The 24,116-nt window shown below is 36.8% G+C and overlaps 28 non-coding genes across 28 annotated transcripts; all 28 read left to right on the forward strand.

Annotated features, from left to right (window-relative positions):
* Nucleotides 1-135: 135 nt before the first annotated feature.
* On the forward strand, nt 136-207 carry TRNAD-GUC (transfer RNA aspartic acid (anticodon GUC)). Its single transcript has one exon. It is a non-coding gene; the product is annotated as a tRNA-Asp (tRNA).
* A 619-nt stretch (nt 208-826) lies between these two features.
* Nucleotides 827-898, forward strand: TRNAD-GUC (transfer RNA aspartic acid (anticodon GUC)). Its single transcript has one exon. It is a non-coding gene; the product is annotated as a tRNA-Asp (tRNA).
* Nucleotides 899-1,525: 627 nt separating this feature from the next.
* Nucleotides 1,526-1,597, forward strand: TRNAD-GUC (transfer RNA aspartic acid (anticodon GUC)). Its single transcript has one exon. It is a non-coding gene; the product is annotated as a tRNA-Asp (tRNA).
* A 619-nt stretch (nt 1,598-2,216) lies between these two features.
* On the forward strand, nt 2,217-2,288 carry TRNAD-GUC (transfer RNA aspartic acid (anticodon GUC)). Its single transcript has one exon. It is a non-coding gene; the product is annotated as a tRNA-Asp (tRNA).
* Nucleotides 2,289-2,907: 619 nt separating this feature from the next.
* Nucleotides 2,908-2,979, forward strand: TRNAD-GUC (transfer RNA aspartic acid (anticodon GUC)). The gene has a single exon. It is a non-coding gene; the product is annotated as a tRNA-Asp (tRNA).
* Nucleotides 2,980-3,606: 627 nt separating this feature from the next.
* TRNAD-GUC (transfer RNA aspartic acid (anticodon GUC)) lies at nt 3,607-3,678 on the forward strand. The gene has a single exon. It is a non-coding gene; the product is annotated as a tRNA-Asp (tRNA).
* A 619-nt stretch (nt 3,679-4,297) lies between these two features.
* TRNAD-GUC (transfer RNA aspartic acid (anticodon GUC)) lies at nt 4,298-4,369 on the forward strand. The gene has a single exon. It is a non-coding gene; the product is annotated as a tRNA-Asp (tRNA).
* A 611-nt stretch (nt 4,370-4,980) lies between these two features.
* TRNAD-GUC (transfer RNA aspartic acid (anticodon GUC)) lies at nt 4,981-5,052 on the forward strand. Its single transcript has one exon. It is a non-coding gene; the product is annotated as a tRNA-Asp (tRNA).
* A 619-nt stretch (nt 5,053-5,671) lies between these two features.
* On the forward strand, nt 5,672-5,743 carry TRNAD-GUC (transfer RNA aspartic acid (anticodon GUC)). The gene has a single exon. It is a non-coding gene; the product is annotated as a tRNA-Asp (tRNA).
* A 627-nt stretch (nt 5,744-6,370) lies between these two features.
* On the forward strand, nt 6,371-6,442 carry TRNAD-GUC (transfer RNA aspartic acid (anticodon GUC)). The gene has a single exon. It is a non-coding gene; the product is annotated as a tRNA-Asp (tRNA).
* Nucleotides 6,443-7,061: 619 nt separating this feature from the next.
* On the forward strand, nt 7,062-7,133 carry TRNAD-GUC (transfer RNA aspartic acid (anticodon GUC)). The gene has a single exon. It is a non-coding gene; the product is annotated as a tRNA-Asp (tRNA).
* A 611-nt stretch (nt 7,134-7,744) lies between these two features.
* Nucleotides 7,745-7,816, forward strand: TRNAD-GUC (transfer RNA aspartic acid (anticodon GUC)). Its single transcript has one exon. It is a non-coding gene; the product is annotated as a tRNA-Asp (tRNA).
* Nucleotides 7,817-8,447: 631 nt separating this feature from the next.
* TRNAD-GUC (transfer RNA aspartic acid (anticodon GUC)) lies at nt 8,448-8,519 on the forward strand. Its single transcript has one exon. It is a non-coding gene; the product is annotated as a tRNA-Asp (tRNA).
* Nucleotides 8,520-10,548: 2,029 nt separating this feature from the next.
* Nucleotides 10,549-10,620, forward strand: TRNAD-GUC (transfer RNA aspartic acid (anticodon GUC)). Its single transcript has one exon. It is a non-coding gene; the product is annotated as a tRNA-Asp (tRNA).
* A 627-nt stretch (nt 10,621-11,247) lies between these two features.
* TRNAD-GUC (transfer RNA aspartic acid (anticodon GUC)) lies at nt 11,248-11,319 on the forward strand. Its single transcript has one exon. It is a non-coding gene; the product is annotated as a tRNA-Asp (tRNA).
* A 1,324-nt stretch (nt 11,320-12,643) lies between these two features.
* TRNAD-GUC (transfer RNA aspartic acid (anticodon GUC)) lies at nt 12,644-12,715 on the forward strand. Its single transcript has one exon. It is a non-coding gene; the product is annotated as a tRNA-Asp (tRNA).
* A 627-nt stretch (nt 12,716-13,342) lies between these two features.
* On the forward strand, nt 13,343-13,414 carry TRNAD-GUC (transfer RNA aspartic acid (anticodon GUC)). Its single transcript has one exon. It is a non-coding gene; the product is annotated as a tRNA-Asp (tRNA).
* A 1,324-nt stretch (nt 13,415-14,738) lies between these two features.
* TRNAD-GUC (transfer RNA aspartic acid (anticodon GUC)) lies at nt 14,739-14,810 on the forward strand. The gene has a single exon. It is a non-coding gene; the product is annotated as a tRNA-Asp (tRNA).
* A 611-nt stretch (nt 14,811-15,421) lies between these two features.
* Nucleotides 15,422-15,493, forward strand: TRNAD-GUC (transfer RNA aspartic acid (anticodon GUC)). The gene has a single exon. It is a non-coding gene; the product is annotated as a tRNA-Asp (tRNA).
* Nucleotides 15,494-16,817: 1,324 nt separating this feature from the next.
* Nucleotides 16,818-16,889, forward strand: TRNAD-GUC (transfer RNA aspartic acid (anticodon GUC)). The gene has a single exon. It is a non-coding gene; the product is annotated as a tRNA-Asp (tRNA).
* Nucleotides 16,890-17,500: 611 nt separating this feature from the next.
* On the forward strand, nt 17,501-17,572 carry TRNAD-GUC (transfer RNA aspartic acid (anticodon GUC)). Its single transcript has one exon. It is a non-coding gene; the product is annotated as a tRNA-Asp (tRNA).
* Nucleotides 17,573-18,205: 633 nt separating this feature from the next.
* TRNAD-GUC (transfer RNA aspartic acid (anticodon GUC)) lies at nt 18,206-18,277 on the forward strand. The gene has a single exon. It is a non-coding gene; the product is annotated as a tRNA-Asp (tRNA).
* Nucleotides 18,278-18,906: 629 nt separating this feature from the next.
* TRNAD-GUC (transfer RNA aspartic acid (anticodon GUC)) lies at nt 18,907-18,978 on the forward strand. The gene has a single exon. It is a non-coding gene; the product is annotated as a tRNA-Asp (tRNA).
* A 611-nt stretch (nt 18,979-19,589) lies between these two features.
* Nucleotides 19,590-19,661, forward strand: TRNAD-GUC (transfer RNA aspartic acid (anticodon GUC)). The gene has a single exon. It is a non-coding gene; the product is annotated as a tRNA-Asp (tRNA).
* A 1,324-nt stretch (nt 19,662-20,985) lies between these two features.
* On the forward strand, nt 20,986-21,057 carry TRNAD-GUC (transfer RNA aspartic acid (anticodon GUC)). Its single transcript has one exon. It is a non-coding gene; the product is annotated as a tRNA-Asp (tRNA).
* Nucleotides 21,058-21,668: 611 nt separating this feature from the next.
* TRNAD-GUC (transfer RNA aspartic acid (anticodon GUC)) lies at nt 21,669-21,740 on the forward strand. Its single transcript has one exon. It is a non-coding gene; the product is annotated as a tRNA-Asp (tRNA).
* Nucleotides 21,741-22,353: 613 nt separating this feature from the next.
* On the forward strand, nt 22,354-22,425 carry TRNAD-GUC (transfer RNA aspartic acid (anticodon GUC)). Its single transcript has one exon. It is a non-coding gene; the product is annotated as a tRNA-Asp (tRNA).
* Nucleotides 22,426-23,052: 627 nt separating this feature from the next.
* On the forward strand, nt 23,053-23,124 carry TRNAD-GUC (transfer RNA aspartic acid (anticodon GUC)). The gene has a single exon. It is a non-coding gene; the product is annotated as a tRNA-Asp (tRNA).
* Nucleotides 23,125-24,116: the final 992 nt, after the last annotated feature.

Below are 24,116 nucleotides of genomic sequence, written 5' to 3' on the forward strand. Positions count from 1 at the left end.
TATTGTAATAATTTAGGAAAAAAGATTACTTGTCCTAACCAAAAGCAGCAATTCTGCCTATTACAATACTGAGAATTGATCGAGGGCATGCCTTAACCCCAGGGAGGTGAGCACTGTTTAACTGAAGCCAATAAGTCCTCGTTAGTATAGTGGTCAGTATCCCCGCCTGTCACGCGGGAGACCGGGGTTCAATTCCCCGACGGGGAGGAGATTCCTTTTATTCACACAATTAAATAAAATGATGTACTTTCTAACATTGTAAAATATATCTGTCATTATCCTTGCCTATTCCGATTGAGAAAAAAGGTTGAATTCACTGATGGCCAAAATGCTTACTGATGTGTTAACTGAAATTCAGAATATGCTCTGAATATTTCAGCATGCACAGGCGTACCATCAAAACCAATTTACGTCTACAATCTGTTGGAAAATGAGATGAAGCAGTGGTGAATCCTAGGCCGCTGTTCCACTCGATTGGCACGATTTACAAGTAGAATGACTGCTTTTGGTTAGTAGTGACCCCTGGTGGCTAATAGTTATAAGCTGCAAATGGTAAAGTGAGCTGATTATATATATATATAAATATATATATTGATGAATAGAAAGATAGCTAGATAGACAGATCGATAGATATTTATTTCAATGAAATAATTTCTTCATAAAACTAATTGTTTTTGGCTAGGAATTTCTGTATTGTAATAATTTAGGAAAAAAGATTACTTGTCCTAACCAAAAGCAGCAATTCTGCCTATTACAATACTGAGAATTGATCGAGGGCATGCCTTAACCCCAGGGAGATGAGCACTGTTTAACTGAAGCCAATAAGTCCTCGTTAGTATAGTGGTCAGTATCCCCGCCTGTCACGCGGGAGACCGGGGTTCAATTCCCCGACGGGGAGGAGATTCCTTTTATTCACACAATTAAATAAAATGATGTACTTTCTAACATTGTAAAATATATCTGTCATTATCCTTGCCTATTCCGATTGAGAAAAAAGGTTGAATTCACTGATGGCCAAAATGCTTACTGATGTGTTAACTGAAATTCAGAATATGCTCTGAATATTTCAGCATGCACAGGCGTACCATCAAAACCAATTTACGTCTACAATCTGTTGGAAAATGAGATGAAGCAGTGGTGAATCCTAGGCCGCTGTTCCACTCGATTGGCACGATTTACAAGTAGAATGACTGCTTTTGGTTAGTAGTGACCCCTGGTGGCTAATAGTTATAAGCTGCAAATGGTAAAGTGAGCTGATTATATATATATATATTTATATAAATATATATATTGATGAATAGAAAGATAGCTAGATAGACAGATCGATAGATATTTATTTCAATGAAATAATTTCTTCATAAAACTAATTGTTTTTGGCTAGGAATTTCTGTATTGTAATAATTTAGGAAAAAAGATTACTTGTCCTAACCAAAAGCAGCAATTCTGCCTATTACAATACTGAGAATTGATCGAGGGCATGCCTTAACCCCAGGGAGATGAGCACTGTTTAACTGAAGCCAATAAGTCCTCGTTAGTATAGTGGTCAGTATCCCCGCCTGTCACGCGGGAGACCGGGGTTCAATTCCCCGACGGGGAGGAGATTCCTTTTATTCACACAATTAAATAAAATGATGTACTTTCTAACATTGTAAAATATATCTGTCATTATCCTTGCCTATTCCGATTGAGAAAAAAGGTTGAATTCACTGATGGCCAAAATGCTTACTGATGTGTTAACTGAAATTCAGAATATGCTCTGAATATTTCAGCATGCACAGGCGTACCATCAAAACCAATTTACGTCTACAATCTGTTGGAAAATGAGATGAAGCAGTGGTGAATCCTAGGCCGCTGTTCCACTCAATTGGCACGATTTACAAGTAGAATGACTGCTTTTGGTTAGGAGTGACCCCTGGTGGCTAATAGTTATAAGCTGCAAATGGTAAAGTGAGCTGATTATATATATATATAAATATATATATTGATGAATAGAAAGATAGCTAGATAGACAGATCGATAGATATTTATTTCAATGAAATAATTTCTTCATAAAACTAATTGTTTTTGGCTAGGAATTTCTGTATTGTAATAATTTAGGAAAAAAGATTACTTGTCCTAACCAAAAGCAGCAATTCTGCCTATTACAATACTGAGAATTGATCGAGGGCATGCCTTAACCCCAGGGAGATGAGCACTGTTTAACTGAAGCCAATAAGTCCTCGTTAGTATAGTGGTCAGTATCCCCGCCTGTCACGCGGGAGACCGGGGTTCAATTCCCCGACGGGGAGGAGATTCCTTTTATTCACACAATTAAATAAAATGATGTACTTTCTAACATTGTAAAATATATCTGTCATTATCCTTGCCTATTCCGATTGAGAAAAAAGGTTGAATTCACTGATGGCCAAAATGCTTACTGATGTTTTAACTGAAATTCAGAATATGCTCTGAATATTTCAGCATGCACAGGCGTACCATCAAAACCAATTTACGTCTACAATCTGTTGGAAAATGAGATGAAGCAGTGGTGAATCCTAGGCCGCTGTTCCACTCAATTGGCACGATTTACAAGTAGAATGACTGCTTTTGGTTAGGAGTGACCCCTGGTGGCTAATAGTTATAAGCTGCAAATGGTAAAGTGAGCTGATTATATATATATATAAATATATATATTGATGAATAGAAAGATAGCTAGATAGACAGATCGATAGATATTTATTTCAATGAAATAATTTCTTCATAAAACTAATTGTTTTTGGCTAGGAATTTCTGTATTGTAATAATTTAGGAAAAAAGATTACTTGTCCTAACCAAAAGCAGCAATTCTGCCTATTACAATACTGAGAATTGATCGAGGGCATGCCTTAACCCCAGGGAGATGAGCACTGTTTAACTGAAGCCAATAAGTCCTCGTTAGTATAGTGGTCAGTATCCCCGCCTGTCACGCGGGAGACCGGGGTTCAATTCCCCGACGGGGAGGAGATTCCTTTTATTCACACAATTAAATAAAATGATGTACTTTCTAACATTGTAAAATATATCTGTCATTATCCTTGCCTATTCCGATTGAGAAAAAAGGTTGAATTCACTGATGGCCAAAATGCTTACTGATGTGTTAACTGAAATTCAGAATATGCTCTGAATATTTCAGCATGCACAGGCGTACCATCAAAACCAATTTACGTCTACAATCTGTTGGAAAATGAGATGAAGCAGTGGTGAATCCTAGGCCGCTGTTCCACTCGATTGGCACGATTTACAAGTAGAATGACTGCTTTTGGTTAGTAGTGACCCCTGGTGGCTAATAGTTATAAGCTGCAAATGGTAAAGTGAGCTGATTATATATATATATATTTATATAAATATATATATTGATGAATAGAAAGATAGCTAGATAGACAGATCGATAGATATTTATTTCAATGAAATAATTTCTTCATAAAACTAATTGTTTTTGGCTAGGAATTTCTGTATTGTAATAATTTAGGAAAAAAGATTACTTGTCCTAACCAAAAGCAGCAATTCTGCCTATTACAATACTGAGAATTGATCGAGGGCATGCCTTAACCCCAGGGAGATGAGCACTGTTTAACTGAAGCCAATAAGTCCTCGTTAGTATAGTGGTCAGTATCCCCGCCTGTCACGCGGGAGACCGGGGTTCAATTCCCCGACGGGGAGGAGATTCCTTTTATTCACACAATTAAATAAAATGATGTACTTTCTAACATTGTAAAATATATCTGTCATTATCCTTGCCTATTCCGATTGAGAAAAAAGGTTGAATTCACTGATGGCCAAAATGCTTACTGATGTGTTAACTGAAATTCAGAATATGCTCTGAATATTTCAGCATGCACAGGCGTACCATCAAAACCAATTTACGTCTACAATCTGTTGGAAAATGAGATGAAGCAGTGGTGAATCCTAGGCCGCTGTTCCACTCAATTGGCACGATTTACAAGTAGAATGACTGCTTTTGGTTAGGAGTGACCCCTGGTGGCTAATAGTTATAAGCTGCAAATGGTAAAGTGAGCTGATTATATATATATATAAATATATATATTGATGAATAGAAAGATAGCTAGATAGACAGATCGATAGATATTTATTTCAATGAAATAATTTCTTCATAAAACTAATTGTTTTTGGCTAGGAATTTCTGTATTGTAATAATTTAGGAAAAAAGATTACTTGTCCTAACCAAAAGCAGCAATTCTGCCTATTACAATACTGAGAATTGATCGAGGGCATGCCTTAACCCCAGGGAGATGAGCACTGTTTAACTGAAGCCAATAAGTCCTCGTTAGTATAGTGGTCAGTATCCCCGCCTGTCACGCGGGAGACCGGGGTTCAATTCCCCGACGGGGAGGAGATTCCTTTTATTCACACAATTAAATAAAATGATGTACTTTCTAACATTGTAAAATATATCTGTCATTATCCTTGCCTATTCCGATTGAGAAAAAAGGTTGAATTCACTGATGGCCAAAATGCTTACTGATGTGTTAACTGAAATTCAGAATATGCTCTGAATATTTCAGCATGCACAGGCGTACCATCAAAACCAATTTACGTCTACAATCTGTTGGAAAATGAGATGAAGCAGTGGTGAATCCTAGGCCGCTGTTCCACTCGATTGGCACGATTTACAAGTAGAATGACTGCTTTTGGTTAGTAGTGACCCCTGGTGGCTAATAGTTATAAGCTGCAAATGGTAAAGTGAGCTGATTATATATATATATATATTGATGAATAGAAAGATAGCTAGATAGACAGATCGATAGATATTTATTTCAATGAAATAATTTCTTCATAAAACTAATTGTTTTTGGCTAGGAATTTCTGTATTGTAATAATTTAGGAAAAAAGATTACTTGTCCTAACCAAAAGCAGCAATTCTGCCTATTACAATACTGAGAATTGATCGAGGGCATGCCTTAACCCCAGGGAGATGAGCACTGTTTAACTGAAGCCAATAAGTCCTCGTTAGTATAGTGGTCAGTATCCCCGCCTGTCACGCGGGAGACCGGGGTTCAATTCCCCGACGGGGAGGAGATTCCTTTTATTCACACAATTAAATAAAATGATGTACTTTCTAACATTGTAAAATATATCTGTCATTATCCTTGCCTATTCCGATTGAGAAAAAAGGTTGAATTCACTGATGGCCAAAATGCTTACTGATGTGTTAACTGAAATTCAGAATATGCTCTGAATATTTCAGCATGCACAGGCGTACCATCAAAACCAATTTACGTCTACAATCTGTTGGAAAATGAGATGAAGCAGTGGTGAATCCTAGGCCGCTGTTCCACTCAATTGGCACGATTTACAAGTAGAATGACTGCTTTTGGTTAGGAGTGACCCCTGGTGGCTAATAGTTATAAGCTGCAAATGGTAAAGTGAGCTGATTATATATATATATAAATATATATATTGATGAATAGAAAGATAGCTAGATAGACAGATCGATAGATATTTATTTCAATGAAATAATTTCTTCATAAAACTAATTGTTTTTGGCTAGGAATTTCTGTATTGTAATAATTTAGGAAAAAAGATTACTTGTCCTAACCAAAAGCAGCAATTCTGCCTATTACAATACTGAGAATTGATCGAGGGCATGCCTTAACCCCAGGGAGATGAGCACTGTTTAACTGAAGCCAATAAGTCCTCGTTAGTATAGTGGTCAGTATCCCCGCCTGTCACGCGGGAGACCGGGGTTCAATTCCCCGACGGGGAGGAGATTCCTTTTATTCACACAATTAAATAAAATGATGTACTTTCTAACATTGTAAAATATATCTGTCATTATCCTTGCCTATTCCGATTGAGAAAAAAGGTTGAATTCACTGATGGCCAAAATGCTTACTGATGTGTTAACTGAAATTCAGAATATGCTCTGAATATTTCAGCATGCACAGGCGTACCATCAAAACCAATTTACGTCTACAATCTGTTGGAAAATGAGATGAAGCAGTGGTGAATCCTAGGCCGCTGTTCCACTCGATTGGCACGATTTACAAGTAGAATGACTGCTTTTGGTTAGTAGTGACCCCTGGTGGCTAATAGTTATAAGCTGCAAATGGTAAAGTGAGCTGATTATATATATATATATTTATATAAATATATATATTGATGAATAGAAAGATAGCTAGATAGACAGATCGATAGATATTTATTTCAATGAAATAATTTCTTCATAAAACTAATTGTTTTTGGCTAGGAATTTCTGTATTGTAATAATTTAGGAAAAAAGATTACTTGTCCTAACCAAAAGCAGCAATTCTGCCTATTACAATACTGAGAATTGATCGAGGGCATGCCTTAACCCCAGGGAGATGAGCACTGTTTAACTGAAGCCAATAAGTCCTCGTTAGTATAGTGGTCAGTATCCCCGCCTGTCACGCGGGAGACCGGGGTTCAATTCCCCGACGGGGAGGAGATTCCTTTTATTCACACAATTAAATAAAATGATGTACTTTCTAACATTGTAAAATATATCTGTCATTATCCTTGCCTATTCCGATTGAGAAAAAAGGTTGAATTCACTGATGGCCAAAATGCTTACTGATGTGTTAACTGAAATTCAGAATATGCTCTGAATATTTCAGCATGCACAGGCGTACCATCAAAACCAATTTACGTCTACAATCTGTTGGAAAATGAGATGAAGTAGTGGTGAATCCTAGGCCGCTGTTCCACTCAATTGGCACGATTTACAAGTAGAATGACTGCTTTTGGTTAGGAGTGACCCCTGGTGGCTAATAGTTATAAGCTGCAAATGGTAAAGTGAGCTGATTATATATATATATAAATATATATATTGATGAATAGAAAGATAGCTAGATAGACAGATCGATAGATATTTATTTCAATGAAATAATTTCTTCATAAAACTAATTGTTTTTGGCTAGGAATTTCTGTATTGTAATAATTTAGGAAAAAAGATTACTTGTCCTAACCAAAAGCAGCAATTCTGCCTATTACAATACTGAGAATTGATCGAGGGCATGCCTTAACCCCAGGGAGATGAGCACTGTTTAACTGAAGCCAATAAGTCCTCGTTAGTATAGTGGTCAGTATCCCCGCCTGTCACGCGGGAGACCGGGGTTCAATTCCCCGACGGGGAGGAGATTCCTTTTATTCACACAATTAAATAAAATGATGTACTTTCTAACATTGTAAAATATATCTGTCATTATCCTTGCCTATTCCGATTGAGAAAAAAGGTTGAATTCACTGATGGCCAAAATGCTTACTGATGTGTTAACTGAAATTCAGAATATGCTCTGAATATTTCAGCATGCACAGGCGTACCATCAAAACCAATTTACGTCTACAATCTGTTGGAAAATGAGATGAAGCAGTGGTGAATCCTAGGCCGCTGTTCCACTCGATTGGCACGATTTACAAGTAGAATGACTGCTTTTGGTTAGTAGTGACCCCTGGTGGCTAATAGTTATAAGCTGCAAATGGTAAAGTGAGCTGATTATATATATATATATATTGATGAATAGAAAGATAGCTAGATAGACAGATCGATAGATATTTATTTCAATGAAATAATTTCTTCATAAAACTAATTGTTTTTGGCTAGGAATTTCTGTATTGTAATAATTTAGGAAAAAAGATTACTTGTCCTAACCAAAAGCAGCAATTCTGCCTATTACAATACTGAGAATTGATCGAGGGCATGCCTTAACCCCAGGGAGATGAGCACTGTTTAACTGAAGCCAATAAGTCCTCGTTAGTATAGTGGTCAGTATCCCCGCCTGTCACGCGGGAGACCGGGGTTCAATTCCCCGACGGGGAGGAGATTCCTTTTATTCACACAATTAAATAAAATGATGTACTTTCTAACATTGTAAAATATATCTGTCATTATCCTTGCCTATTCCGATTGAGAAAAAAGGTTGAATTCACTGATGGCCAAAATGCTTACTGATGTGTTAACTGAAATTCAGAATATGCTCTGAATATTTCAGCATGCACAGGCGTACCATCAAAACCAATTTACGTCTACAATCTGTTGGAAAATGAGATGAAGCAGTGGTGAATCCTAGGCCGCTGTTCCACTCGATTGGCACGATTTACAAGTAGAATGACTGCTTTTGGTTAGTAGTGACCCCTGCTGGCTAATAGTTATAAGCTGCAAATGGTAAAGTGAGCTGATTATATATATATATATATATATATATAAATATATATATTGATGAATAGAAAGATAGCTAGATAGACAGATCGATAGATATTTATTTCAATGAAATAATTTCTTCATAAAACTAATTGTTTTTGGCTAGGAATTTCTGTATTGTAATAATTTAGGAAAAAAGATTACTTGTCCTAACCAAAAGCAGCAATTCTGCCTATTACAATACTGAGAATTGATCGAGGGCATGCCTTAACCCCAGGGAGATGAGCACTGTTTAACTGAAGCCAATAAGTCCTCGTTAGTATAGTGGTCAGTATCCCCGCCTGTCACGCGGGAGACCGGGGTTCAATTCCCCGACGGGGAGGAGATTCCTTTTATTCACACAATTAAATAAAATGATGTACTTTCTAACATTGTAAAATATATCTGTCATTATCCTTGCCTATTCCGATTGAGAAAAAAGGTTGAATTCACTGATGGCCAAAATGCTTACTGATGTGTTAACTGAAATTCAGAATATGCTCTGAATATTTCAGCATGCACAGGCGTACCATCAAAACCAATTTACGTCTACAATCTGTTGGAAAATGAGATGAAGCAGTGGTGAATCCTAGGCCGCTGTTCCACTCGATTGGCACGATTTACAAGTAGAATGACTGCTTTTGGTTAGTAGTGACCCCTGGTGGCTAATAGTTATAAGCTGCAAATGGTAAAGTGAGCTGATTATATATATATATATATATATATATATAAATATATATATTGATGAATAGAAAGATAGCTAGATAGACAGATCGATAGATATTTATTTCAATGAAATAATTTCTTCATAAAACTAATTGTTTTTGGCTAGGAATTTCTGTATTGTAATAATTTAGGAAAAAAGATTACTTGTCCTAACCAAAAGCAGCAATTCTGCCTATTACAATACTGAGAATTGATCGAGGGCATGCCTTAACCCCAGGGAGATGATCACTGTTTAACTGAAGCCAATAAGTCCTCGTTAGTATAGTGGTCAGTATCCCCGCCTGTCACGCGGGAGACCGGGGTTCAATTCCCGGACGGGGAGGAGATTCCTTTTATTCACACAATTAAATAAAATGATGTACTTTCTAACATTGTAAAATATATCTGTCATTATCCTTGCCTATTCCGATTGAGAAAAAAGGTTGAATTCACTGATGGCCAAAATGCTTACTGATGTGTTAACTGAAATTCAGAATATGCTCTGAATATTTCAGCATGCACAGGCGTACCATCAAAACCAATTTACGTCTACAATCTGTTGGAAAATGAGATGAAGCAGTGGTGAATCCTAGGCCGCTGTTCCACTCGATTGGCACGATTTACAAGTAGAATGACTGCTTTTGGTTAGTAGTGACCCCTGGTGGCTAATAGTTATAAGCTGCAAATGGTAAAGTGAGCTGATTATATATATATATATATATAAATATATATATTGATGAATAGAAAGATAGCTAGATAGACAGATCGATAGATATTTATTTCAATGAAATAATTTCTTCATAAAACTAATTGTTTTTGGCTAGGAATTTCTGTATTGTAATAATTTAGGAAAAAAGATTACTTGTCCTAACCAAAAGCAGCAATTCTGCCTATTACAATACTGAGAATTGATCGAGGGCATGCCTTAACCCCAGGGAGGTGAGCACTGTTTAACTGAAGCCAATAAGTCCTCGTTAGTATAGTGGTCAGTATCCCCACCTGTCACGCGGGAGACCGGGGTTCAATTCCCCGACGGGGAGGAGATTCCTTTTATTCACACAATTAAATAAAATGATGTACTTTCTAACATTGTAAAATATATCTGTCATTATCCTTGCCTATTCCGATTGAGAAAAAAGGTTGAATTCACTGATGGCCAAAATGCTTACTGATGTGTTAACTGAAATTCAGAATATGCTCTGAATATTTCAGCATGCACAGGCGTACCATCAAAACCAATTTACGTCTACAATCTGTTGGAAAATGAGATGAAGCAGTGGTGAATCCTAGGCCGCTGTTCCACTCGATTGGCACGATTTACAAGTAGAATGACTGCTTTTGGTTAGTAGTGACCCCTGGTGGCTAATAATTATAAGCTGCAAATGGTAAAGTGAGCTGATTATATATATATATATACATATAAATATATATATTGATGAATAGAAAGATAGCTAGATAGACAGATCGATAGATATTTATTTCAATGAAATAATTTCTTCATAAAACTAATTGTTTTTGGCTAGGAATTTCTGTATTGTAATAATTTAGGAAAAAAGATTACTTGTCCTAACCAAAAGCAGCAATTCTGCCTATTACAATACTGAGAATTGATCGAGGGCATGCCTTAACCCCAGGGAGATGAGCACTGTTTAACTGAAGCCAATAAGTCCTCGTTAGTATAGTGGTCAGTATCCCCGCCTGTCACGCGGGAGACCGGGGTTCAATTCCCCGACGGGGAGGAGATTCCTTTTATTCACACAATTAAATAAAATGATGTACTTTCTAACATTGTAAAATATATCTGTCATTATCCTTGCCTATTCCGATTGAGAAAACAGGTTGAATTCACTGATGGCCAAAATGCTTACTGATGTGTTAACTGAAATTCAGAATATGCTCTGAATATTTCAGCATGCACAGGCGTACCATCAAAACCAATTTACGTCTACAATCTGTTGGAAAATGAGATGAAGCAGTGGTGAATCCTAGGCCGCTGTTCCACTCGATTGGCACGATTTACAAGTAGAATGACTGCTTTTGGTTAGTAGTGACCCCTGGTGGCTAATAGTTATAAGCTGCAAATGGTAAAGTGAGCTGATTATATATATATATATATATATAAATATATATATTGATGAATAGAAAGATAGCTAGATAGACAGATCGATAGATATTTATTTCAATGAAATAATTTCTTCATAAAACTAATTGTTTTTGGCTAGGAATTTCTGTATTGTAATAATTTAGGAAAAAAGATTACTTGTCCTAACCAAAAGCAGCAATTCTGCCTATTACAATACTGAGAATTGATCGAGGGCATGCCTTAACCCCAGGGAGATGAGCACTGTTTAACTGAAGCCAAAAAGTCCTCGTTAGTATAGTGGTCAGTATCCCCGCCTGTCACGCGGGAGACCGGGGTTCAATTCCCCGACGGGGAGGAGATTCCTTTTATTCACACAATTAAATAAAATGATGTACTTTCTAACATTGTAAAATATATCTGTCATTATCCTTGCCTATTCCGATTGAGAAAAAAGGTTGAATTCACTGATGGCCAAAATGCTTACTGATGTGTTAACTGAAATTCAGAATATGCTCTGAATATTTCAGCATGCACAGGCGTACCATCAAAACCAATTTACGTCTACAATCTGTTGGAAAATGAGATGAAGCAGTGGTGAATCCTAGGCCGCTGTTCCACTCGATTGGCACGATTTACAAGTAGAATGACTGCTTTTGGTTAGTAGTGACCCCTGGTGGCTAATAGTTATAAGCTGCAAATGGTAAAGTGAGCTGATTATATATATATATATATATAAATATATATATTGATGAATAGAAAGATAGCTAGATAGACAGATCGATAGATATTTATTTCAATGAAATAATTTCTTCATAAAACTAATTGTTTTTGGCTAGGAATTTCTGTATTGTAATAATTTAGGAAAAAAGATTACTTGTCCTAACCAAAAGCAGCAATTCTGCCTATTACAATACTGAGAATTGATCGAGGGCATGCCTTAACCCCAGGGAGGTGAGCACTGTTTAACTGAAGCCAATAAGTCCTCGTTAGTATAGTGGTCAGTATCCCCACCTGTCACGCGGGAGACCGGGGTTCAATTCCCCGACGGGGAGGAGATTCCTTTTATTCACACAATTAAATAAAATGATGTACTTTCTAACATTGTAAAATATATCTGTCATTATCCTTGCCTATTCCGATTGAGAAAAAAGGTTGAATTCACTGATGGCCAAAATGCTTACTGATGTGTTAACTGAAATTCAGAATATGCTCTGAATATTTCAGCATGCACAGGCGTACCATCAAAACCAATTTACGTCTACAATCTGTTGGAAAATGAGATGAAGCAGTGGTGAATCCTAGGCCGCTGTTCCACTCGATTGGCACGATTTACAAGTAGAATGACTGCTTTTGGTTAGTAGTGACCCCTGGTGGCTAATAATTATAAGCTGCAAATGGTAAAGTGAGCTGATTATATATATATATATACAAATAAATATATATATTGATGAATAGAAAGATAGCTAGATAGACAGATCGATAGATATTTATTTCAATGAAATAATTTCTTCATAAAACTAATTGTTTTTGGCTAGGAATTTCTGTATTGTAATAATTTAGGAAAAAAGATTACTTGTCCTAACCAAAAGCAGCAATTCTGCCTATTACAATACTGAGAATTGATCGAGGGCATGCCTTAACCCCAGGGAGATGAGCACTGTTTAACTGAAGCCAATAAGTCCTCGTTAGTATAGTGGTCAGTATCCCCGCCTGTCACGCGGGAGACCGGGGTTCAATTCCCCGACGGGGAGGAGATTCCTTTTATTCACACAATTAAATAAAATGATGTACTTTCTAACATTGTAAAATATATCTGTCATTATCCTTGCCTATTCCGATTGAGAAAACAGGTTGAATTCACTGATGGCCAAAATGCTTACTGATGTGTTAACTGAAATTCAGAATATGCTCTGAATATTTCAGCATGCACAGGCGTACCATCAAAACCAATTTACGTCTACAATCTGTTGGAAAATGAGATGAAGCAGTGGTGAATCCTAGGCCGCTGTTCCACTCGATTGGCACGATTTACAAGTAGAATGACTGCTTTTGGTTAGTAGTGACCCCTGGTGGCTAATAGTTATAAGCTGCAAATGGTAAAGTGAGCTGATTATATATATATATATATATATAAATATATATATTGATGAATAGAAAGATAGCTAGATAGACAGATCGATAGATATTTATTTCAATGAAATAATTTCTTCATAAAACTAATTGTTTTTGGCTAGGAATTTCTGTATTGTAATAATTTAGGAAAAAAGATTACTTGTCCTAACCAAAAGCAGCAATTCTGCCTATTACAATACTGAGAATTGATCGAGGGCATGCCTTAACCCCAGGGAGATGAGCACTGTTTAACTGAAGCCAATAAGTCCTCGTTAGTATAGTGGTCAGTATCCCCGCCTGTCACGCGGGAGACCGGGGTTCAATTCCCCGACGGGGAGGAGATTCCTTTTATTCACACAATTAAATAAAATGATGTACTTTCTAACATTGTAAAATATATCTGTCATTATCCTTGCCTATTCCGATTGAGAAAAAAGGTTGAATTCACTGATGGCCAAAATGCTTACTGATGTGTTAACTGAAATTCAGAATATGCTCTGAATATTTCAGCATGCACAGGCGTACCATCAAAACCAATTTACGTCTACAATCTGTTGGAAAATGAGATGAAGCAGTGGTGAATCCTAGGCCGCTGTTCCACTCGATTGGCACGATTTACAAGTAGAATGACTGCTTTTGGTTAGTAGTGACCCCTGGTGGCTAATAGTTATAAGCTGCAAATGGTAAAGTGAGCTGATTATATATATATATATATATAAATATATATATTGATGAATAGAAAGATAGCTAGATAGACAGATCGATAGATATTTATTTCAATGAAATAATTTCTTCATAAAACTAATTGTTTTTGGCTAGGAATTTCTGTATTGTAATAATTTAGGAAAAAAGATTACTTGTCCTAACCAAAAGCAGCAATTCTGCCTATTACAATACTGAGAATTGATCGAGGGCATGCCTTAACCCCAGGGAGGTGAGCACTGTTTAACTGAAGCCAATAAGTCCTCGTTAGTATAGTGGTCAGTATCCCCACCTGTCACGCGGGAGACCGGGGTTCAATTCCCCGACGGGGAGGAGATTCCTTTTATTCACACAATTAAATAAAATGATGTACTTTCTAACATTGTAAAATATATCTGTCATTATCCTTGCCTATTCCGATTGAGAAAAAAGGTTGAATTCACTGATGGCCAAAATGCTTACTGATGTGTTAACTGAAATTCAGAATATGCTCTGAATATTTCAGCATGCACAGGCGTACCATCAAAACCAATTTACGTCTACAATCTGTTGGAAAATGAGATGAAGCAGTGGTGAATCCTAGGCCGCTGTTCCACTCGATTGGCACGATTTACAAGTAGAATGACTGCTTTTGGTTAGTAGTGACCCCTGGTGGCTAATAATTATAAGCTGCAAATGGTAAAGTGAGCTGATTATATATATATATATACAAATAAATATATATATTGATGAATAGAAAGATAGCTAGATAGACAGATCGATAGATATTTATTTCAATGAAATAATTTCTTCATAAAACTAATTGTTTTTGGCTAGGAATTTCTGTATTGTAATAATTTAGGAAAAAAGATTACTTGTCCTAACCAAAAGCAGCAATTCTGCCTATTACAATACTGAGAATTGATCGAGGGCATGCCTTAACCCCAGGGAGATGAGCACTGTTTAACTGAAGCCAATAAGTCCTCGTTAGTATAGTGGTCAGTATCCCCGCCTGTCACGCGGGAGACCGGGGTTCAATTCCCCGACGGGGAGGAGATTCCTTTTATTCACACAATTAAATAAAATGATGTACTTTCTAACATTGTAAAATATATCTGTCATTATCCTTGCCTATTCCGATTGAGAAAACAGGTTGAATTCACTGATGGCCAAAATGCTTACTGATGTGTTAACTGAAATTCAGAATATGCTCTGAATATTTCAGCATGCACAGGCGTACCATCAAAACCAATTTACGTCTACAATCTGTTGGAAAATGAGATGAAGCAGTGGTGAATCCTAGGCCGCTGTTCCACTCGATTGGCACGATTTACAAGTAGAATGACTGCTTTTGGTTAGTAGTGACCCCTGGTGGCTAATAGTTATAAGCTGCAAATGGTAAAGTGAGCTGATTATATATATATATATATTGATGAATAGAAAGATAGCTAGATAGACAGATCGATAGATATTTATTTCAATGAAATAATTTCTTCATAAAACTAATTGTTTTTGGCTAGGAATTTCTGTATTGTAATAATTTAGGAAAAAAGATTACTTGTCCTAACCAAAAGCAGCAATTCTGCCTATTACAATACTGAGAATTGATCGAGGGCATGCCTTAACCCCAGGGAGATGAGCACTGTTTAACTGAAGCCAATAAGTCCTCGTTAGTATAGTGGTCAGTATCCCCGCCTGTCACGCGGGAGACCGGGGTTCAATTCCCCGACGGGGAGGAGATTCCTTTTATTCACACAATTAAATAAAATGATGTACTTTCTAACATTGTAAAATATATCTGTCATTATCCTTGCCTATTCCGATTGAGAAAAAAGGTTGAATTCACTGATGGCCAAAATGCTTACTGATGTGTTAACTGAAATTCAGAATATGCTCTGAATATTTCAGCATGCACAGGCGTACCATCAAAACCAATTTACGTCTACAATCTGTTGGAAAATGAGATGAAGCAGTGGTGAATCCTAGGCCGCTGTTCCACTCGATTGGCACGATTTACAAGTAGAATGACTGCTTTTGGTTAGTAGTGACCCCTGGTGGCTAATAGTTATAAGCTGCAAATGGTAAAGTGAGCTGATTATATATATATATATATATAAATATATATATTGATGAATAGAAAGATAGCTAGATAGACAGATCGATAGATATTTATTTCAATGAAATAATTTCTTCATAAAACTAATTGTTTTTGGCTAGGAATTTCTGTATTGTAATAATTTAGGAAAAAAGATTACTTGTCCTAACCAAAAGCAGCAATTCTGCCTATTACAATACTGAGAATTGATCGAGGGCATGCCTTAACCCCAGGGAGGTGAGCACTGTTTAACTGAAGCCAATAAGTCCTCGTTAGTATAGTGGTCAGTATCCCCACCTGTCACGCGGGAGACCGGGGTTCAATTCCCCGACGGGGAGGAGATTCCTTTTATTCACACAATTAAATAAAATGATGTACTTTCTAACATTGTAAAATATATCTGTCATTATCCTTGCCTATTCCGATTGAGAAAAAAGGTTGAATTCACTGATGGCCAAAATGCTTACTGATGTGTTAACTGAAATTCAGAATATGCTCTGAATATTTCAGCATGCACAGGCGTACCATCAAAACCAATTTACGTCTACAATCTGTTGGAAAATGAGATGAAGCAGTGGTGAATCCTAGGCCGCTGTTCCACTCGATTGGCACGATTTACAAGTAGAATGACTGCTTTTGGTTAGTAGTGACCCCTGGTGGCTAATAATTATAAGCTGCAAATGGTAAAGTGAGCTGATTATATATATATATATACATATAAATATATATATTGATGAATAGAAAGATAGCTAGATAGACAGATCGATAGATATTTATTTCAATGAAATAATTTCTTCATAAAACTAATTGTTTTTGGCTAGGAATTTCTGTATTGTAATAATTTAGGAAAAAAGATTACTTGTCCTAACCAAAAGCAGCAATTCTGCCTATTACAATACTGAGAATTGATCGAGGGCATGCCTTAACCCCAGGGAGATGAGCACTGTTTAACTGAAGCCAATAAGTCCTCGTTAGTATAGTGGTCAGTATCCCCGCCTGTCACGCGGGAGACCGGGGTTCAATTCCCCGACGGGGAGGAGATTCCTTTTATTCACACAATTAAATAAAATGATGTACTTTCTAACATTGTAAAATATATCTGTCATTATCCTTGCCTATTCCGATTGAGAAAACAGGTTGAATTCACTGATGGCCAAAATGCTTACTGATGTGTTAACTGAAATTCAGAATATGCTCTGAATATTTCAGCATGCACAGGCGTACCATCAAAACCAATTTACGTCTACAATCTGTTGGAAAATGAGATGAAGCAGTGGTGAATCCTAGGCCGCTGTTCCACTCGATTGGCACGATTTACAAGTAGAATGACTGCTTTTGGTTAGTAGTGACCCCTGGTGGCTAATAGTTATAAGCTGCAAATGGTAAAGTGAGCTGATTATATATATATATATATTGATGAATAGAAAGATAGCTAGATAGACAGATCGATAGATATTTATTTCAATGAAATAATTTCTTCATAAAACTAATTGTTTTTGGCTAGGAATTTCTGTATTGTAATAATTTAGGAAAAAAGATTACTTGTCCTAACCAAAAGCAGCAATTCTGCCTATTACAATACTGAGAATTGATCGAGGGCATGCCTTAACCCCAGGGAGGTGAGCACTGTTTAACTGAAGCCAATAAGTCCTCGTTAGTATAGTGGTCAGTATCCCCGCCTGTCACGCGGGAGACCGGGGTTCAATTCCCCGACGGGGAGGCGATTCCTTTTATTCACACAATTAAATAAAATGATGTACTTTCTAACATTGTAAAATATATCTGTCATTATCCTTGCCTATTCCGATTGAGAAAAAAGGTTGAATTCACTGATGGCCAAAATGCTTACTGATGTGTTAACTGAAATTCAGAATATGCTCTGAATATTTCAGCATGCACAGGCGTACCATCAAAACCAATTTACGTCTACAATCTGTTGGAAAATGAGATGAAGCAGTGGTGAATCCTAGGCCGCTGTTCCACTCAATTGGCACGATTTACAAGTAGAATGACTGCTTTTGGTTAGGAGTGACCCCTGGTGGCTAATAGTTATAAGCTGCAAATGGTAAAGTGAGCTGATTATATATATATATGTATATATATATATAAATATATATATTGATGAATAGAAAGATAGCTAGATAGACAGATCGATAGATATTTATTTCAATGAAATAATTTCTTCATAAAACTAATTGTTTTTGGCTAGGAATTTCTGTATTGTAATAATTTAGGAAAAAAGATTACTTGTCCTAACCAAAAGCAGCAATTCTGCCTATTACAATACTGAGAATTGATCGAGGGCATGCCTTAACCCCAGGGAGGTGAGCACTGTTTAACTGAAGCCAATAAGTCCTCGTTAGTATAGTGGTCAGTATCCCCGCCTGTCACGCGGGAGACCGGGGTTCAATTCCCCGACGGGGAGGAGATTCCTTTTATTCACACAATTAAATAAAATGATGTACTTTCTAACATTGTAAAATATATCTGTCATTATCCTTGCCTATTCCGATTGAGAAAAAAGGTTGAATTCACTGATGGCCAAAATGCTTACTGATGTGTTAACTGAAATTCAGAATATGCTCTGAATATTTCAGCATGCACAGGCGTACCATCAAAACCAATTTACGTCTACAATCTGTTGGAAAATGAGATGAAGCAGTGGTGAATCCTAGGCCGCTGTTCCACTCGATTGGCACGATTTACAAGTAGAATGACTGCTTTTGGTTAGTAGTGACCCCTGGTGGCTAATAATTATAAGCTGCAAATGGTAAAGTGAGCTGATTATATATATATATATATACATATAAATATATATATTGATGAATAGAAAGATAGCTAGATAGACAGATCGATAGATATTTATTTCAATGAAATAATTTCTTCATAAAACTAATTGTTTTTGGCTAGGAATTTCTGTATTGTAATAATTTAGGAAAAAAGATTACTTGTCCTAACCAAAAGCAGCAATTCTGCCTATTACAATACTGAGAATTGATCGAGGGCATGCCTTAACCCCAGGGAGATGAGCACTGTTTAACTGAAGCCAATAAGTCCTCGTTAGTATAGTGGTCAGTATCCCCGCCTGTCACGCGGGAGACCGGGGTTCAATTCCCCGACGGGGAGGAGATTCCTTTTATTCACACAATTAAATAAAATGATGTACTTTCTAACATTGTAAAATATATCTGTCATTATCCTTGCCTATTCCGATTGAGAAAACAGGTTGAATTCACTGATGGCCAAAATGCTTACTGATGTGTTAACTGAAATTCAGAATATGCTCTGAATATTTCAGCATGCACAGGCGTACCATCAAAACCAATTTACGTCTACAATCTGTTGGAAAATGAGATGAAGCAGTGGTGAATCCTAGGCCGCTGTTCCACTCGATTGGCACGATTTACAAGTAGAATGACTGCTTTTGGTTAGTAGTGACCCCTGGTGGCTAATAGTTATAAGCTGCAAATGGTAAAGTGAGCTGATTATATATATATATATATTGATGAATAGAAAGATAGCTAGATAGACAGATCGATAGATATTTATTTCAATGAAATAATTTCTTCATAAAACTAATTGTTTTTGGCTAGGAATTTCTGTATTGTAATAATTTAGGAAAAAAGATTACTTGTCCTAACCAAAAGCAGCAATTCTGCCTATTACAATACTGAGAATTGATCGAGGGCATGCCTTAACCCCAGGGAGATGAGCACTGTTTAACTGAAGCCAATAAGTCCTCGTTAGTATAGTGGTCAGTATCCCCGCCTGTCACGCGGGAGACCGGGGTTCAATTCCCCGACGGGGAGGAGATTCCTTTTATTCACACAATTAAATAAAATGATGTACTTTCTAACATTGTAAAATATATCTGTCATTATCCTTGCCTATTCCGATTGAGAAAAAAGGTTGAATTCACTGATGGCCAAAATGCTTACTGATGTGTTAACTGAAATTCAGAATATGCTCTGAATATTTCAGCATGCACAGGCGTACCATCAAAACCAATTTACGTCTACAATCTGTTGGAAAATGAGATGAAGCAGTGGTGAATCCTAGGCCGCTGTTCCACTCGATTGGCACGATTTACAAGTAGAATGACTGCTTTTGGTTAGTAGTGACCCCTGGTGGCTAATAGTTATAAGCTGCAAATGGTAAAGTGAGCTGATTATATATATATATATATATAAATATATATATTGATGAATAGAAAGATAGCTAGATAGACAGATCGATAGATATTTATTTCAATGAAATAATTTCTTCATAAAACTAATTGTTTTTGGCTAGGAATTTCTGTATTGTAATAATTTAGGAAAAAAGATTACTTGTCCTAACCAAAAGCAGCAATTCTGCCTATTACAATACTGAGAATTGATCGAGGGCATGCCTTAACCCCAGGGAGGTGAGCACTGTTTAACTGAAGCCAATAAGTCCTCGTTAGTATAGTGGTCAGTATCCCCACCTGTCACGCGGGAGACCGGGGTTCAATTCCCCGACGGGGAGGAGATTCCTTTTATTCACACAATTAAATAAAATGATGTACTTTCTAACATTGTAAAATATATCTGTCATTATCCTTGCCTATTCCGATTGAGAAAAAAGGTTGAATTCACTGATGGCCAAAATGCTTACTGATGTGTTAACTGAAATTCAGAATATGCTCTGAATATTTCAGCATGCACAGGCGTACCATCAAAACCAATTTACGTCTACAATCTGTTGGAAAATGAGATGAAGCAGTGGTGAATCCTAGGCCGCTGTTCCACTCGATTGGCACGATTTACAAGTAGAATGACTGCTTTTGGTTAGTAGTGACCCCTGGTGGCTAATAATTATAAGCTGCAAATGGTAAAGTGAGCTGATTATATATATATATATACATATAAATATATATATTGATGAATAGAAAGATAGCTAGATAGACAGATCGATAGATATTTATTTCAATGAAATAATTTCTTCATAAAACTAATTGTTTTTGGCTAGGAATTTCTGTATTGTAATAATTTAGGAAAAAAGATTACTTGTCCTAACCAAAAGCAGCAATTCTGCCTATTACAATACTGAGAATTGATCGAGGGCATGCCTTAACCCCAGGGAGATGAGCACTGTTTAACTGAAGCCAATAAGTCCTCGTTAGTATAGTGGTCAGTATCCCCGCCTGTCACGCGGGAGACCGGGGTTCAATTCCCCGACGGGGAGGAGATTCCTTTTATTCACACAATTAAATAAAATGATGTACTTTCTAACATTGTAAAATATATCTGTCATTATCCTTGCCTATTCCGATTGAGAAAACAGGTTGAATTCACTGATGGCCAAAATGCTTACTGATGTGTTACCTGAAATTCAGAATATGCTCTGAATATTTCAGCATGCACAGGCGTACCATCAAAACCAATTTACGTCTACAATCTGTTGGAAAATGAGATGAAGCAGTGGTGAATCCTAGGCCGCTGTTCCACTCGATTGGCACGATTTACAAGTAGAATGACTGCTTTTGGTTAGTAGTGACCCCTGGTGGCTAATAGTTATAAGCTGCAAATGGTAAAGTGAGCTGATTATATATATATATATATTGATGAATAGAAAGATAGCTAGATAGACAGATCGATAGATATTTATTTCAATGAAATAATTTCTTCATAAAACTAATTGTTTTTGGCTAGGAATTTCTGTATTGTAATAATTTAGGAAAAAAGATTACTTGTCCTAACCAAAAGCAGCAATTCTGCCTATTACAATACTGAGAATTGATCGAGGGCATGCCTTAACCCCAGGGAGATGAGCACTGTTTAACTGAAGCCAATAAGTCCTCGTTAGTATAGTGGTCAGTATCCCCGCCTGTCACGCGGGAGACCGGGGTTCAATTCCCCGACGGGGAGGAGATTCCTTTTATTCACACAATTAAATAAAATGATGTACTTTCTAACATTGTAAAATATATCTGTCATTATCCTTGCCTATTCCGATTGAGAAAAAAGGTTGAATTCACTGATGGCCAAAATGCTTACTGATGTGTTAACTGAAATTCAGAATATGCTCTGAATATTTCAGCATGCACAGGCGTACCATCAAAACCAATTTACGTCTACAATCTGTTGGAAAATGAGATGAAGCAGTGGTGAATCCTAGGCCGCTGTTCCACTCGATTGGCACGATTTACAAGTAGAATGACTGCTTTTGGTTAGTAGTGACCCCTGGTGGCTAATAGTTATAAGCTGCAAATGGTAAAGTGAGCTGATTATATATATATATATATATTGATGAATAGAAAGATAGCTAGATAGACAGATCGATAGATATTTATTTCAATGAAATAATTTCTTCATAAAACTAATTGTTTTTGGCTAGGAATTTCTGTATTGTAATAATTTAGGAAAAAAGATTACTTGTCCTAACCAAAAGCAGCAATTCTGCCTATTACAATACTGAGAATTGATCGAGGGCATGCCTTAACCCCAGGGAGATGAGCACTGTTTAACTGAAGCCAATAAGTCCTCGTTAGTATAGTGGTCAGTATCCCCGCCTGTCACGCGGGAGACCGGGGTTCAATTCCCCGACGGGGAGGAGATTCCTTTTATTCACACAATTAAATAAAATGATGTACTTTCTAACATTGTGAAATATATCTGTCATTATCCTTGCCTATTCCGATTGAGAAAAAAGGTTGAATTCACTGATGGCCAAAATGCTTACTGATGTGTTAACTGAAATTCAGAATATGCTCTGAATATTTCAGCATGCACAGGCGTACCATCAAAACCAATTTACGTCTACAATCTGTTGGAAAATGAGATGAAGCAGTGGTGAATCCTAGGCCGCTGTTCCACTCGATTGGCACGATTTACAAGTAGAATGACTGCTTTTGGTTAGTAGTGACCCCTGCTGGCTAATAGTTATAAGCTGCAAATGGTAAAGTGAGCTGATTATATATATATATATATATATAAATATATATATTGATGAATAGAAAGATAGCTAGATAGACAGATCGATAGATATTTATTTCAATGAAATAATTTCTTCATAAAACTAATTGTTTTTGGCTAGGAATTTCTGTATTGTAATAATTTAGGAAAAAAGATTACTTGTCCTAACCAAAAGCAGCAATTCTGCCTATTACAATACTGAGAATTGATCGAGGGCATGCCTTAACCCCAGGGAGATGAGCACTGTTTAACTGAAGCCAATAAGTCCTCGTTAGTATAGTGGTCAGTATCCCCGCCTGTCACGCGGGAGACCGGGGTTCAATTCCCCGACGGGGAGGAGATTCCTTTTATTCACACAATTAAATAAAATGATGTACTTTCTAACATTGTAAAATATATCTGTCATTATCCTTGCCTATTCCGATTGAGAAAAAAGGTTGAATTCACTGATGGCCAAAATGCTTACTGATGTGTTAACTGAAATTCAGAATATGCTCTGAATATTTCAGCATGCACAGGCGTACCATCAAAACCAATTTACGTCTACAATCTGTTGGAAAATGAGATGAAGCAGTGGTGAATCCTAGGCCGCTGTTCCACTCGATTGGCACGATTTACAAGTAGAATGACTGCTTTTGGTTAGTAGTGACCCCTGGTGGCTAATAGTTATAAGCTGCAAATGGTAAAGTGAGCTGATTATATATATATATATATATATATATATATAAATATATATATTGATGAATAGAAAGATAGCTAGATAGACAGATCGATAGATATTTATTTCAATGAAATAATTTCTTCATAAAACTAATTGTTTTTGGCTAGGAATTTCTGTATTGTAATAATTTAGGAAAAAAGATTACTTGTCCTAACCAAAAGCAGCAATTCTGCCTATTACAATACTGAGAATTGATCGAGGGCATGCCTTAACCCCAGGGAGATGATCACTGTTTAACTGAAGCCAATAAGTCCTCGTTAGTATAGTGGTCAGTATCCCCGCCTGTCACGCGGGAGACCGGGGTTCAATTCCCGGACGGGGAGGAGATTCCTTTTATTCACACAATTAAATAAAATGATGTACTTTCTAACATTGTAAAATATATCTGTCATTATCCTTGCCTATTCCGATTGAGAAAAAAGGTTGAATTCACTGATGGCCAAAATGCTTACTGATGTGTTAACTGAAATTCAGAATATGCTCTGAATATTTCAGCATGCACAGGCGTACCATCAAAACCAATTTACGTCTACAATCTGTTGGAAAATGAGATGAAGCAGTGGTGAATCCTAGGCCGCTGTTCCACTCGATTGGCACGATTTACAAGT

Source organism: Lissotriton vulgaris, chromosome 1_1, assembly GCF_964263255.1.
Source record: "Lissotriton vulgaris chromosome 1_1, aLisVul1.2, whole genome shotgun sequence".
In the NCBI taxonomy this organism is placed as follows: domain Eukaryota; kingdom Metazoa; phylum Chordata; class Amphibia; order Caudata; family Salamandridae; genus Lissotriton; species Lissotriton vulgaris.